Source organism: Pongo abelii, chromosome 19 (assembly GCF_028885655.2).
Source record: "Pongo abelii isolate AG06213 chromosome 19, NHGRI_mPonAbe1-v2.0_pri, whole genome shotgun sequence".
NCBI lineage: Eukaryota > Metazoa > Chordata > Mammalia > Primates > Hominidae > Pongo > Pongo abelii.
Genome location: NC_072004.2, coordinates 32,487,459 through 32,501,068, shown reverse-complemented (window position 1 = coordinate 32,501,068; position 13,610 = coordinate 32,487,459). Strand labels below are relative to the sequence as shown.

At 40.2% G+C, this 13,610-nt stretch overlaps 1 protein-coding gene across 4 annotated transcripts in view; it reads right to left on the bottom strand.

Moving 5' to 3' along the window:
- The window catches only part of LOC134760545 (protein FAM27L-like), a 41,131-nt gene that overhangs the window by 15,857 nt on the left and 11,664 nt on the right, over window positions 1–13,610 (bottom strand). For 3 of the 4 annotated variants that reach the window (XR_010138208.1, XR_010138209.1, XR_010138207.1), the window contains exon 2: window positions 3,487–3,607. The gene's annotated coding sequence lies outside the window, so the exon portion shown is untranslated. Of the gene's footprint in view, window positions 1–3,486; window positions 3,814–13,610 lie in introns of those variants that run through there. The other variant, XR_010138210.1, reaches the window with a different exon arrangement.

Below are 13,610 nucleotides of genomic sequence, written 5' to 3'. Positions count from 1 at the left end.
TAGCTGGATTACAGGTGCCCGCCACCAAACCTGGCTACTTTTTTTGTGTTTTTGGTAGAGATGGGGTTTCACCGTGTTAGCTAGGATGGTCTCGATCCCCTGATCTCGTGATCTACCCACCTCGGCCTCCCAAAGTGCTGGAATTACAGGCGTGAGTCACCAAGCTCGGCCTCAGCATGTCTGAAATCTTTAAGGAAAAAAGTGATAAAACGTGACCCTCATTCTTCATTACACTCTTAGAACACTTGAGGGAAAATAATTTCCAAAGCACAAATTGGTAAAGAGGTGTAATCTTTCAAAAAGATATTCAGTGTTCAAAATCCAAGAATGCAATATCAGGCTGGGCGCAGTGGCTTATGCCTGTAATCCCAGTACTTTGGGAGGCCAAGGTGGGTCGATCACCTGAGATCAGGAGTTTGAGACCAGCCTGGACAACACGGTGAAACCCCGACCCTACTAAAAATACAAAAATTAGTGAGGCGTGGTGGTGTGCACCTGTAGTCCTAGCTGCCTGGGGAGCTGAGGCAGGAGAATTGCTTGAACCTGGGAGTTGGAGGTTGCAGTGAACCAAGATCATGCCACTGCACTCCAGCCTGGGTGACAGAATGAGATTCCATCTCAGAAAAAAAGAAAGAATGTAGTATCGGTATACACAGCTAATATACTGAATGAAAGAAATAGAATAATTTGAAGAGCTATCTTGACGAAAAAGGAGTCATGAGGAAAGTTGTATTCATGTCTCTGAATGAAGGAAATTGCAATGTGAGAAATTAGTACTATGACAACTATACTAAAAGCTTATTGCTAACATGTGTTGCGTTATTAACGTGTGTTAGGCAGAGTACCATACAATTTAAATGTGTTATCTCATTTATTGTAGGTAAAATGTAATTTTGAACTCTGGGATTATAAATGAATTAACTGGAATAAACTTCTATTTAAGTGGTCATCTATAAATTGGTATCTAGGAACAGGGTGATACAGTGCCCAAGTTTTCTAAGTATTCTTACTAACAGTTGTTTTTCTTGGATATTGCTCTTTTTTGGTCATTTTGATTTTTTTTATTTTAGAAAACTAATAAATTCACTCTTCTTGGTGCTGACACTTGGGTTTCATAGAAGAAAAAGTAGTTAAATTCTGTACTTTTAATTTTATTTCATTTTTTCTCTTTTAAAATTATTTTTAATTGGCATGTAATAATTGTACAGGTTTATGGGTTACAGAGTGATATTTTGATATATTTATGCAATGTGTAATGATCAAGTCAGAGTCATTAGAATATCCATTACCTAAATCATTTATTATTTCTTTGCAGGAGAATATTAAAAATCTTTTCTTCTAGTTATTTGAAAACACACAATAAATTCCCTTTAACTACAGTCACCCTGCAGTGCGGTAGAGAACTATAACTTATTCCTTCTCTCCAGCTGTAATTTTGTATGTGTTAACCAAATTTTTCTTATACTCCCCTTTCTCTTTCCTGTATATGGTAACCAATACTCTGCTATCTAAGCTTCCATACATGAGAACATGTAGTTATGTGCTGTTTATTTCTCTCTTTTTTTTTTTTTTTTTGAGACAGAGTCTTGCTCTTTCTCCCAGGCCAGACTGCAGTGGCGCTATCTTGGCTCACTGCAAGCTCCGCCTCCCGGGTTCAAGCCATTCTCCTGCCTGAGCCTCCCGAGTAGCTGGGACTACAGGTGCCTGCCACCTCGCCCGGCTAATTTTTTTTTGTATTTGTTGTAGAGACGGGGTTTCACTGTGTTAGCCAGGATGGTCTCGATCTCCTGACCTCGTGATCCGCCTGTCTTGGCCTCCCAAAGTGCTGGGATTACAGGCATGAGTCCCCGCTCCTGGCCTGTGGTGTTTATTTTTCTATGCCAGGCTTATTTCACCTAAGCTAATGCCCTCCAGTTGCATTCATGTTGCCACAAATGACAGGATTTTGTTCTTTATTATAACTCAATAGTATTCCATTATATAGGTATGTTACATTTTCTTTATTCATTCATCTGTTGATGGACACTTATGTTGATTCTATATCTTGGCTATTGTGAATAGTGCTGTAATAAACATGGGGGTGCAGGTAACCCTTTGATATATTGATTTTCTTTCCTTTGGATATATATTGAAAACCATACGATTAAATCAATAAACACAATGAAAGCATTTGGCAAAATTAAACATTCTTACATGACAAAAGCCTCTCAACAATTTAGTATAGAAAACATATGCTTCAACACAAAAGGGCATAAAGACAAACCCACAGCTAAGATCATACTGAATATGGAAAAGGTGAAAAATGAAAACTGGAGCAAGAAAAGGAGGCCCACTTTCACCACTCATATTTCACATACTGAAAGTCTTAGCCAGGGCAATTCAGTTAGAGAAAGAAATAAAGGGTGTCTGAATTGGAAAGGAGACAGTCAAATTGTCCCTGTTTGCAGACAATGTGATTTCATACACAGAAAAAACTAAAGACTCTACCAAAAACTTCTTAGAGTGATAAATGAATTTAATAAATTTAATAAAGTTGCAGGATATAAAATCAACATACAAAAAACAGTAGCATTTCTATATGTTGCTAGTAAACTAGCTGAAAAAAAATTCAGGAAGCTATTTCTTTTACAATAGCTACAAAAATGTAGCTATTGTAGAAATAAACTTAACCGAGGAAGTAAAAGATTTCTACAACAAAAATTACAAACATCAATGAAAGAAATTAAAGAAAACACAGAAAAGGAAAGACATCCAGGTTTATGGACTGAAATAATTAATATTCTAAAATGACTCACTATCCTACGTGATTTACAAATTCAGTATAATCACTAGCTTGTATTTTCAAAAGCACCTTAGCTGCATATTCTTAAGTCATTCAAATGACAATGCCTGGATTTAAGTGTAAGAGGTATTTTTATATCTATTTTATATTGGGCACAATATAGTGTGCTCGACCTCAAATTTGCTCAAAGATTGGAGCAGGTGCTGACAGCGAGGAGAACCCAGACAGTGGGCGCAGGCTTGAAAGGCTCCAGCTGTACCTGGGAGGGTGGGGCTCCTGCCTTCTCCTGGCTCCCAAGAGCACAGGACTGCCTGGGTCGCAGACCCTCCTTGGGCAGCTGCAGTTGCGCCTGGGGAGTTACTGCCCTGGCAATTTGGAAGGGGCTGGGCTCCCACTTGTCCCCAGCTCCCACTGGCTCCATAGAGTGTGCAGCCCTGGCCGTGACTCCTCTCTGCGTTTTCCCTGCAGTAGTGCACGGGCGAGGTGCAGGTGGCATGGGGGCCCTGGCTAATGCCGCACAAATGAACCTGATGCTCCTGGGGCCAATCCTGCAAGATCCGGCTGCCAGCGCTGATGGGCTCCCAGATGTGGTGGGAAGCGAAGTTGAGGCCACCATGGAGGGTCTGCACCTGGGAGTGGGTCCTGCCCAGCCATTAGGGGGCGGCTCAGTCAGATGCCTTGGGACACAGGGAACGGGGACCTACCACCGCCACTGCTGCTCCTGCTGCTGCTCCTGAAAACACTGCCCGTGAGGCCCAAGTGCTACTGACATGATGGCAACTGCCACTCCAGATGGCCAGCCGCTCCCATCAATAGTGTCCATATCTGGGAAGAAAAGTCAGGAAATAAATTATTGGTCAATAAAAATAATAGCAATAATAGTCCATGTTAAATTGACTGATCAACAGTGTTTGCTTTTGTTTAGGATTTTATTTTTTGCTTCATATTTATTAAACACATTTTATTTTATTGAGAACAAAATGTTAGATTTTTGGAAATTCATTTAGTACTTGTAAGTGTACTCTAGCAATGAAATTCTTAGCCAAACAGTTTAGACTCTAGTTAATATTTTATTGGTCAGAAATATTGTGTAATTTTAAAAATCTTGGTATATGTCTACATATGTTTAGTTGCAATTTAACTTTACCTACAGTCAGGTTTAATAGCTATCCTTTTATGAAAGGATGATATCTTACCCTTTGTAGATCCACAGTGCCTATCAACAATGTTTACTTGCAACATGTTGACAACTAACAGAAGCAAGGTATTAATTTGCTAATAACTTATTATCCTGGGGGACAGTACTATTCATTCCCAGGCACTTAAATTTCTACCAAGACACATTTATATATAGCTGGAAAGAAATTAAAGAAAGCACAAAAAAGGAAAGACATCCAGGACTGTATTATTTTTATTAATTAATTATTAAATTAATGTTTCAATTATCTTGAGTGCTTTCTCATATGAGATTTGTCTGGAATAGTAACATACCAGGACTTCTGCTTTGGAATTTCCTTTTTTCTGAATTTCTTTTTTTTGTGTGACAACTTAGCATTTTTTTAATATCTTTCTAAGTTGATACTGTTTTATTATTTCCTTCAAGAATTGAGAATGTACTTACATATTGAGCATACGAAATTTCCCATTATATCAAATCTTTATTCATTACAAAATTCAAATAAGCTAATAGATCCTAATGTTGCCATTGTTTGCATTTTCCTCTAGCCTAAAATTATTTTTATTTCAATTTTTGGAAAAGTATAACTCTTGTTTAATATCATCTCCCAACTCAAAACCAGATAAATAAAGCAATAAAGAAAACAGAGGCCAGGCACAGTGGCTCATGCCTGTAATCCCAGCACTTTGGGAGACCAGGAATAGTTGATCACTTGAGCCCAGGAGTTCAAGACCAGCCTGAGTAATATAACAAAACCCTATCTCTACTAAAAATACAAAAATTAGCCACGTGTGCTGGTGCATGCCTGTAGTCCCAGCTACTTGGGAGGCTGAGGGACAAGAATCACTTGAACTTGGGAGGCAAAGGTTACAGTGAGTGGAGCTGGTGCCACTGTCCTCCAGCTTGGGTGGCAGAGCCAGACCTTTTCTCTGAAAAAAAAAAAAGAAAAGAGAAAAAAAGTTTCCTAATTAGTAAAGATAGTTTATAGACAAGATCAATAATAAACAAGATGTTTATGAATAGCCACAATTGCATAAGTTGGAAAACAATCATTTAGATAAAGTTCTGGTGGTGTTGTATGTGCCTGTATGTGTGATAACATTTATCTATTAATCTTAATGTCATGCAAGGACAGTATCTTGATTTCTGCACTCCAAATTATTTCTTATTAGTAAATAAAAAATAAGTTTATCAGCTAGCAAATATTGCTTAAAAACTTGAAACACAAAAACATTGATATTATATGTATATATTTGTCAACACATAAAATATTCTGCATTTGTCATTTGCTCAAGTCTGAATGCTTTGGTTAGAAAAAAAGCTTCTAAATTTTATTTCTAGAAGATCACAATCTAAATTTCATATTCCCAAAGTTAATAAACAAACATAGTTGATAATTTTTCACAGCTGAAAGATAGGCATTATGATATATAAAATAGAAAAAAGTGAAGATTTATGTGGTTTAGCTGAGTCAATGAGTCAAAAATGTGGAATGCTGAAAAAAATAATGAAGTATTTTATCCCATTCATAGCAGCACTTCTTCAAATTATAATTTTCAGAGATGATCATAGTACATTCAAAATTAATTTTTAAATTTTGGTAACTGCTTTAATAAGGGTGATTGAGAAACTGCAGTGTATTAAGAATATAATAGTAGGGAACTAGGAACATCAGCCCTGACTCAGATTTCACCCGTAACTACTGAAAATGATAAAGAGAGGTTGGGGTGACATGATTCATATATTTGAATGTCTATCATGCTGAAAATTTCATTTTATTTTAATTTCTTAATTGAAGGATAAAATTTTATGTATTTATTTTGTACAACATGATATTTTGAGGTATATTTACGTTGTGAGGTGACTAAATCTAGCTAATTAGCATATGTATTACCTTATATGGTTATGAATTTTGTGGTAATTAACATCCAAAATATATAAGAAATTCAAACAACTCAATAGCAAGAAGGCAAATGAACTGATTAAAATATAAGCAAAAGATCTGAGCAGACATTTCTCAAAAGAAGACATACAAATGGCCAAGTAGGCATATGCAAAAAATGTTCAACATCACAATTATTATGGAAATGCAAACTACAGCTCCACTCTGCTGTCATCTCACACCTATTATAATGGTTATTATCAAAAATACAAGAATTAAACGTGTTGATCACGGTGTGGAGACCAGGGAACCCTTGTACACTATTGGTGGGAATATATTCACTTCGTGTAAAAGTAATTGCAGTTTTGCCATTACATTCAATGGCAAAAACTTCAATTACTTTTGCACTAACCTAATAAATTAGTACAGCCGCTATGTATTAAATATTAAGTTTTAGGCCGCTAAGTATTATGGTTCTCCAGAAATTTTAAAATTGAACTACTATATGATCCAGTGATCCCACTGCTGGGTATCTACCTATCCAAAGGATATAAAATCAGTATATGGAACAGATATCTGCACTCCCATGTTTATTGCAGTATTATTCACAGTAGTCATGATATGGAATCAACTTGTGTCCGTCGACGGGGGAATGGATAGAGAAAATGTGGCATATACATACAATGAAATACATTCAGCCACAGAAAAGAAGGAAATTCTGTCATTTGTGAAAACGTGGATGAACCTGGAGAATATTATGAGCTAGGCCAGAAAGACAATTATCACATAGTCTCATTTGTATGTGGAATCTCAAAAAGTTAAGAAGTAGAGAGTAAAATGTTTTTTTTGCCAGCAGCTAGTGTGGTTGGGAAGGGAGTTTGGTAGATGTTGGTCAAAGGATACACAACTATAGTCAGAGAGAAGGAGTAAAATTCAAGAGATCTATTGTGCAATGTGCTGACTATTGTTAGCAACTTAATGTATTTTTGAGAAATTCTGAGAGTGGATTAGTGTTCTAAACCAAAATGATAACTATGTGAGATGATGCTGGAAACTAATGGAAACATTTCTTTTTGTATGAAGACAGGACTGTGAACAAGGGTGATTGTAGCATTGTTGGTTGAAATGCAGATGAAGGCCATTGACTTCTTTCAGTGTTCTTCAAGAGCTTTGGAATGCAAGGAACCAACGTGGTATGGAGAAAAAAATGTTACATATAGTGTCAGAAAACTCAGATGATAAACTTAATAAATGCATGAATTTGGGAAGATAATTTACATCTCTCAGGATCAGTTACTTCATACCAAGGTTTATACGTGGGTTATTAGGAAGTCTGATTTAAATGATGTAAGTGAAATGTCTGAAACATAAGTTATTCTCAGTAATATTATAGTTATTTAACACAACATTTTAATGGGCATATGGTGTTAATGATACATTAAATTATATTTTAATATTTTAAGAAAATACTTTCATAAAGGAGTTTCATTCTTGTTGAACAGGCTGGAGTGCAATGGCACGATCTCAGCTCACTGCAACCTCTGCCTCCTGGGTTCAAGCTATTCTCCTGCCTCAGCCTCCCGGGTAGCTGGGATTACAGGCATGCGCCACCATGCATGGCTAATTTTGTATTTTTAGTAGAGACGGCATTTTGCCATGTTGGCCAGGCTGGTTTTGAATTAGTGACCTCAGGTGATCCACCCACCTTGGCATCTCAAAGTGCTGGGATTACAGGCGTGAGCCACTGCAGCCAGCCGAAAATAATTTTATTACATTTAAAATACTAGTAAAACTTATTTAATCTACATTTTCTTATGTTACAGAAATATGGTTGCAGTATGAATTCAGATGGTTTACACGTTAAAATTACTAACCTCTATGGCTGAAAAAGTTACCTATAAATGTTCATCGCCTTTAATTGATATTCACTCATATATGAAAATATATCACACTAATCAAATTGCAGATGTAGTAATAGAAAAGCAAAACTGTGCTATGAGTTTTGAACACCAATTTAATTTGACAGAACTTAAGTGACCAGAAAGAAAATAGAATTATTTGCAACTGAAGAAATTGCTGCTGGGTTAAAATTGACATTGAAAAAGCCCACCTTTTGACACTCTCCTCCCCCACATTGGCAACTGTTGGAATCAATTGTCATGCTCCCAAGGCAAATTATTGTCCATAACATCACAAAAAGTAATGAGAGCAAAAGAATTTCTGTAAGAACATGAGGCTTTCCTAAGCACTAAACTAACAAAGCTTGAACTTAGCTAAGAAATGGGAAGTTGCAGACACTGCACATCAGCAAAATGTCTTGGCAGAAGATGGACATGCAGAAGTGCAATCACTGTCTTATTTATTTTCCACTCTAGGGGACACCAATATGAAAGTGACTAATATCGGATAATCATTCCCAGAACCAATTAAACATAGCATGCCATTTCTTGTGGAGAATATTTCATGCTCAGGGAAATTAAACCATTTTATTATGATTAAGTTTCCTTAGTCAAACATGCTTTAAACTTACATTCTCACACTGTTAACTAGATGGGTATGAATTTACTTTCCTATGGTGTACAGGTGATTTCTGGAGGGAAATAGATGAAGTGCTCACGTGGAATGGAACTAGAGTGTGGTTCTTTTTGTATTCTACTTTGCATTAACTGAAATATTTAGTGTATTGATCTCATTTCCCAAATGAATAAAATGGAGTTCAGAAAGCTTATGTGATTTGCAAATTGAGGCAGAGCTGATAACACACAGTGTTGTTTTGGCAGTGCAAGTTTCTGACTTCAAATCCGTTTAGACCACAGAGTTTTATCTATACAGCATAATTATGACCAGATCTAAGAAATCAAATTCTAAAACAATAGAGACTATATTTTGATGATGTTTTACTATATGATCAAGAACAATAAGTTAGGATACATTTAAATGACTTTAGTGTGTTTCATCGGTTTAATTTTTATGACTGCACTGTGAATTATAGGCATTTTAAACTTATTTTAATTGTATGTTCCAAATGTGAATTGGACAAATATTTAAAATTGTTGTATTCTCACCACAAAAATGGTATGTAAGGCAATGCATATGTTCATTAGCTAGATTGAATCATTCCACAATATATATACTTTAAAATATCATATTGTACATGATATGTACAATGGTATCTACAAATTAAAAATGGAAATAATAATAAATTATGTCTTAGGCAAATATTCACTGATATTGGAAATAATATTTATGCATCTCATTGACTCAATTTATACTAAAAGGCAAATAGCCATCTTCCTTAATAATAGTTGTAGTATTTTCATAGCCATCTCTGTTTATCTCTGCAGTTTACTGTGAAGCAAATTTTCGTACTTCTCTTTAACACTCAGAGGAATACTTCAAAGGAAAATTGAGATATGAAAGTTGGTTGAAGGTTTTATGGGGTAAACTGGGTTATTTGTGGATAGATGTCATAGCACACAACCGTGTAGCAACTTATACTCAAGTACCATTCAAATATCTCCTCTTCACAAAACGTCTTCTGCTCCCTCGATTCCTTTCTTTAGGCATCTTCTGGTCTCTCATGGGAAGAATATATAATAATAAAGAGGGCTTGGGAGGAAAACAGACTAGTATTGGCTAATCCATTACATACTCTGGGTAAATTGTTTGAACCATATTCACACCCTGTTAATAAAACCTATCCCATATGGTTAAAATGGGTATTCAATAACATGTCTTTAATGTGTTTAGCACAACACCCAGCTAACTGTACCAATTGTGATAATGGTAACAAAGAAGTGGTCAGAAGCAAACAGAGAGGGAAAGCCCTTATTCCACTTCACATAATCTCCAACATTCTTGCCCCAAAGAGTATGTAACATACAATATAATTAAAAATGAGTATAGGACATTTAAGATTTCCAGGCTTATCTTCTGACCAACTTGCCATTAAGTTCTTCTGCTGCAGATATTATAGACACTTTATAAAGTAAGCACTCAAAATCCTCGTCTCCCTGGTCGTCCTCATGTTTGTTTGCCACTGGCATCCTAGAGAATGAACTGGCCTTCTCAATAACACCTTTTTTTTTTTTGAGACGGAGTCTTGCTCTTTCGCCCAGGCCGGACTTCAGTGGCATAATCTCGGCTCACTGCAAGCTCTGCCTCCCGGGTTCACGCCATCCTCCTGACTCAGCCTCCTGAGTAGCTGGGACTACAGGCGCCCGCCATGGCGCCCAGCTAATTTTTTTGGTATTTTTAGTGAAGACGGGGTTTCACCGTGTTAGCCAGGATGGTCTCGATCTCCTGACCTCGTGATCCGCCCGCCTCGGCCTCCCAAAGTGCTGGGATTACAGGCATGAGCCACCGCGCCCGGCCCTCAGTAACATTTTGACTTGATCTGTCAAGGCGCTTTCGTCAGTGCTTCTGGACCGCAGCCGCCACCTACAGCCTCCACAGTGCCAGGCGTCCCTGAGCTGGCCTCACTCCAGTTCCTGAGCACCAAGACCACAGAAGCTGAGGCCCCTGACGGAGGCGCCAAGGCCCTGGGGGTGGTTGCCCGAGTCCCGCGCCTGTCTCCTGAAAGGCCAAGGGTGGCCTGCACCTCGCTGACGGCTGTTCCCTGCGGTGTTCAGCCCCTCCTGGGAAGCCAGTGGCAGCCCCTGCAGCATGCACTCAGCTGCTCCTGCCCCGCAGGTGGGGCTCGCTTGCCTCCAGCCCCACTCCAGCTCCTGAGACTAGAAGGAACCGGACGAGGAGGTGTGCAACCTGACCAAGGTGGTCCTAGCGGGGAGCTTCGCTCCAGCGCTCTTCCGGGGAGGCTGGCTCACTTCTGGGACAGTGGCCAACCAAGGCCTGCGACCACCTGCCGAGCCGGTGACCGACGCCGCCCGACCCTCCCTCGCCCGCCAGAGCCCAACGCCCGTTGGACGAATCGCTGCTGCACAGCGGGCTCTGGTACCTGCCGTGCCTCATTTAACGGGACGCCAGGGCCAGGCGCCTCTGGCCGTGCTTTCAGCCCCAAGATTTCTGCGGCTTGGATCCCGCTGTGCGAGCTGCTCAGTGAGATCTGCTGCTGGAGGGGTGGGCTACATCTAGGAGGGGTTGATGGTGTCTCATCCCTGCAGTCCTATGGAAACAGGCTGTCTCAGAGAGGGGAGATGGGCAAGCCAGCTGTGGATACCCGGCTGGATGGCCTGGACGCAGCCCTCAGCAGCCTGGAGGAGAAGCTGGAGGGCTAGGTACCCATAGACGGGCTGGAAGCCTGGCCACTGTCACAGAAGTCAAGGAGTGTCCCCAGATCTCCCAGCCCCAGAAGCTGACCTCGAAGGGCTGAGGCCAGCACTGGGAGCTGTTCAAGCAAGACATGCAATCCTGCCATGAGAGCCAGGCCACGCCCCAGTGGACACCCACCCCACACCCTCCACAGCTCAACCTCAAGGGCTGTGAGGGCATTTCTGGTGTTAGCGTCTGTGGCTTCAAGTTCTGCATCCAACTCACCCGAGGAAAGCGACCCCCACCTGCGGGGCAGGAGCAGCCGGGTGCATGCTGCAGCGGCTGCCACTGGCTCCCCAGGAGGGGTTGCACCTTGCAGAGAACAGCCGCCAGCGAGATGCAGGCCTTCCAGCAGACAGGCACCGGGTTCGGCAACCACCACCAGGGCAGTGGTGCCGTTGTCAGGGGCCTCAGCCTCTGTGGTCTTGGTACTCCCTCCACACCCCCAACCCTGCACTTCCACAAATGTTCAAGGACAAGCAGCTCATCCCACGGATCCCGGAAGCCCCCAGAATGTGGCCTGGCTCTTGCCGACCAGGCCCAGCTGTGCCTCCATCAGGCCTGGCAATCCTTGCCTGACTTTGGCATCTACTACCTCATGGTCAGGCTCAAGAGCAGAAAAGATCCTGGGACTCGTCAACAATCAACAGTTCACATCGACTTGACTGTTGGTGATGTGGTGACCTGGCGTTTCAGCAATATGTGGTACTGGGATGTCAAACTGGGATACCAGCAGGCGGTTATCAACATGGCCTTCAGCTGTGTGTCTCCCATCTGTCCAGTTATGCACAACCACATCAGGGGCTACATTTTCCTGTTGATCCAGAGTGGGCCCCTGGGGAGGAGCTGGATGAGGGGATCTCTTCCTGCAGCTCAGGGGCGGAGGCTTTCTAAGGGCTGTCTGACTGCCCCTGTCCTGCTCATCCTCTGCGGCTAGGCTCCCAAGCCCACATCCATTGTGTCTGGCTGCCCACACCTGCTCCAGGCAGTCACTGAGCTGGGCTTGTTCACCTGGTGCCACTGGCTTTCTGCTGGCTCTGCCAGGGACCTGGCTGAGCCAGACTCTGCCATCATCTAGGCTAGGGACAGGGGTCCTGAGCTCATAAGGTGCCCGCTTCCCTTGTCCAAGAGGCTGAGGTCAACACCCCTGACCTCTCTGTAGTCCCTGAACACACAAAGAAGTCCAACTCTAACTGTGGGATGATGAGTCCTGTTTTCAAACTGAAGTTTATGTCTTCTTACTTTTAAAGACTAGTAATCGCTGTAATTCCTCAAGAAGATAAGGTGTCATGAATGTATTTTTTAACTGTCGTAGACTTATTGAAGTGAGTTTTGCAGTTCTAGTAATCCACAGAACACATTTAAAAAAATTGAATAATCTACCTTTGTTTCAGTGTCAGGTACTGATCTTGGTACGGCATTGGAAAGTAAACATGATGTAAAAAATCGCTGGTCTTATATAATTTATATTCTAGCAGGTAAGAGAAACAAACTGTGTATTAGTAAAATATACAGTGCATCAGGTGGTTCTAAGGAGGAAAACAAAGCAGGGCACAAAAATGAAGTGCTTAGAAAAACTTCTAGTAATACGATTAAGGTAGGCACCACTTTGAGGAAACATTTGAGCAAAATGATGAACACGGTAAATATTCATTAGGAAAAAATGGAATTTTTGTAAAATGAGAGATGATGTAGGTGAAGAATTTGACAGTTATGGATATATTAATTTTGGGATTTCCATTAAGTAGTTAATTGGAGATGTTAAGTAAGCATTTAAATATATAAATCTGAAACTCAGGGGAGAGTTCTGGCCTGGATATAAAATGTTGAAAATCATTGTTATATTGTTCTTTTGGGCATGTTCAGCTGCATGGGTGCTGGCAAGGATTAGACACAGACAGTTGCATTTAACCAAGGTTGTAATTTTGGCAGTAGAGTTGAATATATCAAGGGAAAGAAATGAATTGAAGTTGCATAAGCTCTAGAAATTTCAAGTTGATAATTAACTTCAATTTGTTTGAGGTAGATGGGAAGCAAAGGGATTATGGATATTAAAAAGTTCATAGAAACAGTAGATCATTGTTTCTTTGAAGCTCACACTTTGTTTCTAGATATATTGTTTTATGGCCAAATGGAGATATTAGCATAAAAATAGAATGGTTTTTATTAAATAACATTAAATGGAAAGATGTATTTGGAGTTGTCACTTTATATAAAAAAGTTGAAGAGGCATAAGAGTTATAGTGATTTACATCTTTATAAGGTATTTTAAAAGAGAGATTTGAGGAATGATGAAGGTTAAATGATTAACATAAAAACTAAGATTAAATGAGCTGGGCATGGTGACCCATGCCTGTAATCCCAACATTTTGGGAGGCTGAGGTGGGTGGATCGCTTGACCCCAGGAGTTTGAGACCAACCTGAGTAACACAGTGAGACCCTGTCTCTACAAAAAATACAAAAATTAGCCAAGTGTTGTTGCATGCACTTGTAGTCCC